Source organism: Pterocles gutturalis, unplaced genomic scaffold, assembly GCF_000699245.1.
Source record: "Pterocles gutturalis isolate BGI_N339 unplaced genomic scaffold, ASM69924v1 scaffold10160, whole genome shotgun sequence".
Taxonomy (NCBI): domain Eukaryota; kingdom Metazoa; phylum Chordata; class Aves; order Pterocliformes; family Pteroclidae; genus Pterocles; species Pterocles gutturalis.
Genome location: NW_010140804.1, coordinates 28814 through 34890, shown reverse-complemented (window position 1 = coordinate 34890; position 6077 = coordinate 28814).

The following is a 6077-nucleotide window of genomic DNA, read 5'->3' as shown; positions in this document are numbered from 1 at the left end:
CTTTCTCAGCTTCATTCCTCCACGTGATTTTTAGCCTAGCAGTTACTACAGTAAGCCCCCATCTTAGCTGTATGAACTCAGCCCTATGAACTTAAGTTAGATATGACCTCTTCATTAAGCATTTCCCAAGAACACAACATGCTCCACAATATCCTAGATGTGTTACATGAGTAACTTTTCCCTGGAACATCTGCCTTTTCTCTAAAAACTCTCTTGGCTGATTTTGGGGAAGAACAATCAGCCTGGTTTTCCAAAAATCCTCACCAAAATGAGAATTCAGGTTTCCATTTTACAGGAAAGCATAAGCTTCACTAACTGCAGCAGTCAGCCAGGAGTAAAGGGGGGTGTTGGCCAGCAATAGAAACTGCACTTTTAAAAAAAATCAGCTGTAGAGAAGCTGCAGGCTACCTGTGTGAGTGTACTGAGTTGGAGATCCTGGAGAAAACAAACTGACTGGAGGGTGCAGGTAAGGTAAGGGCATTGGTAGAAAGCTGGAATAGGGTTGGGAAGATGGATTCAGAAGCAGAGCAATGGTGAGTGGGAAAGGAAGGCTGAGAAAAAGGTTTTCATTCCTTGCCTCTGGGGTCGGCTGAGAAAAATGCACACTGAGGCAAGCTTGAGGATGAACCTGTGGGATAGGAATTTGGGCTGGGAAAATCAAGGGCAAAAGTACCAGACTGGGTTTGGATACTTCAGGTTTTAATAAATAGTAAGGGTCAGAGGGACTGGCAGTACCCTGGGGCACCATCTCCTCAACAATTGCTTGCCTGGCATGCAAGAAACACACACTCCTCTTCCCCATGAAGTGCAGCCAGGCACCCGAGACTGTCATCCTTCCAGCAATGCCCTCCTTTGTGTTGGTGCAAACATGGTACCTCTAACTATACAGGATCCATAGTGGTAATGCTTAGCACACCCAATTATACCAATGACACCAATTTGCTCAAGTTTAGGATTAATATTTTTTGTGAGGAAATCCTAAACAGAAAAATATTTCATATGGCTTTAGTCAATAGTGTGTATTTTCACTGGCTTTCATTTACAGCCTTCACACAAAAAGGTGTTATGTTGTATTAAAAATTTGCAAATCTATCCCAGAATAGAGCTGGTACAGCTGGATTCATTTTCTCACTAATTAGTGAGTGTTCCCATGTTGTGGTTTGCTTACCAGATCTGGCCTGTGGCCCATCCCTTGCAGACATCTTTACCAGAAGCCCTTCAAATGTGTCCCAAGATTGACCTGTGCAATGTATGAATTGTTCTGGCAGTCTGTGTCCTGCCGCCCTTTTCTCAAAGTGCTGCAGGGTCCATTGTGGCCAGGCAGTGGGACACAAATTTATCAGTATCTTCTTTATATCCAGTCATGTAACAGATAACATATATTGCCAAGAAAAAGCTTTAGGAGGATTAGGTGAAACGGACCACTGCTGCCTGACTATTGATACATCCATGATATGTGCAAGAGATATCTTCTATATTAGACTCATAATGGAAGAGAGGTCCAGGTGCACAGGAACTTCAATATGAGGCCACATTACTGTCTGTGGAAAAGGCTCTGTGTCAGCCTACATAGAATCATAGAATGGTTTGAGTTGGAAGGCACCTTAAAGATCATCTAGTTCCAACCCCAATGCCATTGGCAGGGACACCATCCACTAGAGTAGGGTGCTCAAAGCCCCATCCAGCCTTACCATGAACACTTCCAGGGATGGGGCATCCACAACTCTGGGCAACCTGGGCCAGTGTCTCATCACCCTCATCATAAAGTATTTCTAATATCTAGTCCAAATCTGCCCTCTTCCAGTTTAAATCCATTACCCCTCGTCCTGTTACTACACTCCCTGATAAAGAGTCCCTTCCCGTCTCTCCTGTAGCCCCCTTTAAGTACTGGAATATTGCTATAAGGTTACCCTGGAGCCTTCTCTGCTCCAGGCTGAACAACCCCAACTCTTTCAGCCTGTCCTCGTACGGGAGGTGCTTCAGCCTCTGATCATCTTCGTGGCTCTCCTCCGGACTCGCTCTAACAAGTCCACATCCTTCTTGTGCTGAGGACTCCAGAGCTGGATGCAGTACTCCAGGTGGGGTCTCACGAGAGCAGAGTAGAGGGGGAGAATCACCTCCTTTGACCTGCTGCTAATGCTTCTTTTGATGCAGCCCAGGACATGGTTGGCTTTCTGGGCTCCAAGCGCACACTGCCGGCTCATGTTGAGCTTCTCATCCACCAATACCCCCAAGTCCTTCTCCTCAGAGCTGCTCTCTATCCATTCTCTGCCCAGCCTGTATTTGTGCTTGGGATTGCCTCGACCCATGTGCAGGACCTTGCACTTGGCCTTGTTAAATGTCATGAGATTTGCACGGTCCCACCTCTCTTGCCTGTCAAGGTCCCTCTGGATGGCATCCCTTCTCTTACTGGTCTACTCCTTTCCTTACTTTCTCTGACAAAGATGGGCTCAACCTGGTCGCACTGTGCTCCCCAGGACTGCCTCTTGAGGGAATGGGGGATGCCCGCCTTTATTTCTGGCCCTGCCCACTCTGCATCAGCTGCCCTCATGCGAGCTGACAGCTCCTGGGGGGGGGCTCTGTGCTCCCCTGGGGTTTCACTGGCATTTTCCTGCCTGAGGAAACCTCCCTGTATGGTGTGATTTGCTGCCTGCTGTACTGGAGCTGTTCTCTTCTGCAACTGACTTTTGTATCATACAGAATATGAACAAGTATCTAAGTTCTTTTAAAAAAATTATTCTGCTGCTATATTTTAAGGGGGAATTGTCTTGATATAATATAATTTAAAAGCCTAATGCTGAATCAGCTTTAGAGTGTAAAACAAAGTAAGCACAATAGGTTTATGAAGATGCTACAAGTAATTAAAAAAGCAGAATTATTTTTCTTGTACGTTAGGTCTAGAAATAGTTATTTTCAAGTGAACAATGGCAACTCTTTCTTTTAACAATCATCATTAAATGTCATTATTTACACAAAAGCAATTTTTCACTTGGCAAAAATTTTGAATATAAAAAAAGAGTTACCCATAAATTGGTAGGGCTAGGGTTGGAAAATACATGCTAGAAATATTCTTTGTTTTAGTACTGGCCATATCCAAAGGAAGATCTTTCACTGACCCCAAACTGTGGGGGAGTATAAGGATGGGTGGACAAGAATGTGCTCCTCATTACTCTTTTGTTCTCTGCTTGTATCTTAAGAATAATAATTAATTGGACCACACAGAAAAATGAAAAGGATAAGAAAAATTCCATGTACCTCTTCATCTTTCTCCTCCTAGCAGTGCCTCATACAATTGTATTTCTTAGCTACAGCTTCTGGAGGTATTTCAAAAATAAAAGCTTCGGCATAAAGTTTTAAGAACAAAGCTTAAACTTCAGGTGCAACCATAGCAGCTTGTTGGAAGAATAGACAGAAGCAGCAGCACTACATATTTCTCCCAAAGTAGTTCAGTAAAAACAACCTTTTTCAGTACAAGTGGATGACTCATACCAGGTGTTACCTATTTTAATAGTTACTACTCTCCAATAGAAGCAAGAGATTGTTTACATTTACTTCTAAAAAGGCAAAGATGAGAGGACCTCATTTCAGCCATAGTACACAAAAAGAAGCTAGGATTTAATTAATTTGCAGTTTAAATGAAACTTAATCACGGAGAAACTTGTAATAAAATGTCTCACCAGCAGAAAAGGTGTATCAGGATCATCTCCTTTAGTGTCTTCAGTCTCGCCCACCTTCCCAAGTAACGGTGAGGTAATTTCCTACCAAAAAAAGCTGTTAAGACTGAACACAACACTAAGCACAATACTGGAGATTGAAACAGGTCCTTCAAATACATTGCTCCAAGAGTACTTCACTGGGATTTTACACTTTAAGTGGGAAACCTGCAGCTAAACAGTGAAGGCTATGAAGGTAACAAGATCCATTTGTTGACTGAACATCATACAGGGACAAAACAAGTCCATCAAGCTCTGAGAAGAAGGAGGACAGGCATCACAGGTATTCAGCATAGCGAATCAGTACTCTAGGTCGCTGTGCTGTCCATGTTTCAAAGGGTGGCTGGGGCACACTCCTTTTATAGGAGCATCATGTTTCTGCAAAAACTGCCCTCCTTTTGTGATTGGTGCTTGAATCCTTTGCAAGCCCTGTTCTTGATAGTAGTGAAAGGCTCTCAGAAACCAGAAGCTGTCCGAGTGCCACTCAGACACCAGGACATCTGCACTGAAGATCAAAATGGGGAAAACAGAGTAAATGATGACGCCAACACAGCAGCTGATGAACTAATGGCAACCAGTCAGACCATGCATTTCTCTGTCCTTGAAACTAATAGCAGCAATACATTTTTAATGTGTTTTTTCAGACTGACCTACTCTTTTTAGGTAGCACTGGGAATGGTAGACTAGAAATACATAACAGGATTAAGATGTAAATCTTAGACTTCCATGTATGGTAGATGAACCACCTGAATTTTTATCAGCAGCCATGCAAGGAGTTCTGTTGCAGTCGCTGTAATTCTTACTTCCCAAAACCTCTTACAGACAGGCAACATTAGTATCTGATAGATGTTTTGGAACTGGACACACTCTTCGAAGACTTTTCATTACAAATCACCAAAAGAAGGATCACATAAGCATGCACGGAAAATGAATTAAAAATGGCTTATCTGCAGAGGATATGGGATTCTTTTAAATAGTAAGATCCACCATAACAGTCAGCCTCATAAGCAATGGAGGCTATCTCCACCATCAAACTTTATACGGAAGACTTGATTGAAACCAGATGGGAAAAAACTGAACTGTTGCAAATGTGATTTGTAAATCTGTAAATATGATTGAATAAACATTAACACAGCTTAAGTAGACCAGCTGCCAAAGATCCTAATCATCCAAGCCACCAGGTAAGTTTTTTCCCTCTTGTTTATTTCAGAGAAACCTGAGATACTTTTAACAAAAATGGATGCAGACCAGCCACATCACTCATCCACATATGCCATAATACAGCTACATTAATGGTAAACCAAGCTTAGTGGGACTGCTCTCTCTATGCTCTATTGATAGATCTATGCATACCCACACAGTAAGAATCAGTTAGTGTTCCAAGTTCTCTATTTTCACTGTTGGAAGCGGAAGACGCATGGCACACATGCACAACCTTATCAGACACCATTCCTGCCTAAAAACTGCCTAAAAACTGCTTCAATAACTAAACTGAAAAGCAGAATAACTCACAACCCTCTAGATCCTGGGAAGATTAAGAATTAAGAAATGAAGCAGCATTAACTGAGTCCCAGCCCACATGAAATAGGTTTAAAACTTTACATGCAGCAACTATGCCTACAGTGAGATCCTAACAGATACTTTGTCAACAGACTTTAGTTCTATATTAATGCTTTCATATAAGCCTGTTTAACTGGAAAAAATGCTCAATGTTGCAACAGACATAGCTCCAAGCATATGATGTCACATTAGATATCTTCCTTAATTATCGCATTGTATATTAAAATTTAGTACTTAAATATTTTTATGGGTAAACCTGAGAAAAAGTTAACACTGTAGAAGAAAACACATCAGAAAATTACAAAACCCCACATATCATTTTAGTTTAAATTTAATTTGTCAGATAGAAGTTACCTATGTACAATCAGTGTGCATTGTAACAATTCTGTCAATAAAGTAATTCAAAACTTCTAAAATATTAACTGGCTGCATAGCATATTTGACATTATTGCCCATGTTGAAGAGGGAACACAAATGGATTTACAATAAATTTTGGCTGATTTGGATTCTGAAGTGTTCAGACATTTATCACTCCTTCTTTAAAACCAATGCATCTGAAAAACTTTCCAGGGCACAGTTTAGCTGGGTATTTCTTACCATTTCATTACAATCATTCACAACACTAACAGTTTAATAGGAAAAAGAACAAAAACAATTAACCCCCCCAACCAAAACATGTATCTAAAGTATCCAATTAAAAAGGACCACTAAATGGAGTAAGATGTTCCCCTTCCCCATTTTTACGTTCTGAACAGTGTTTTGATCAAGACATTTTATTCAAACATGTAAGTACACTGATTTTGT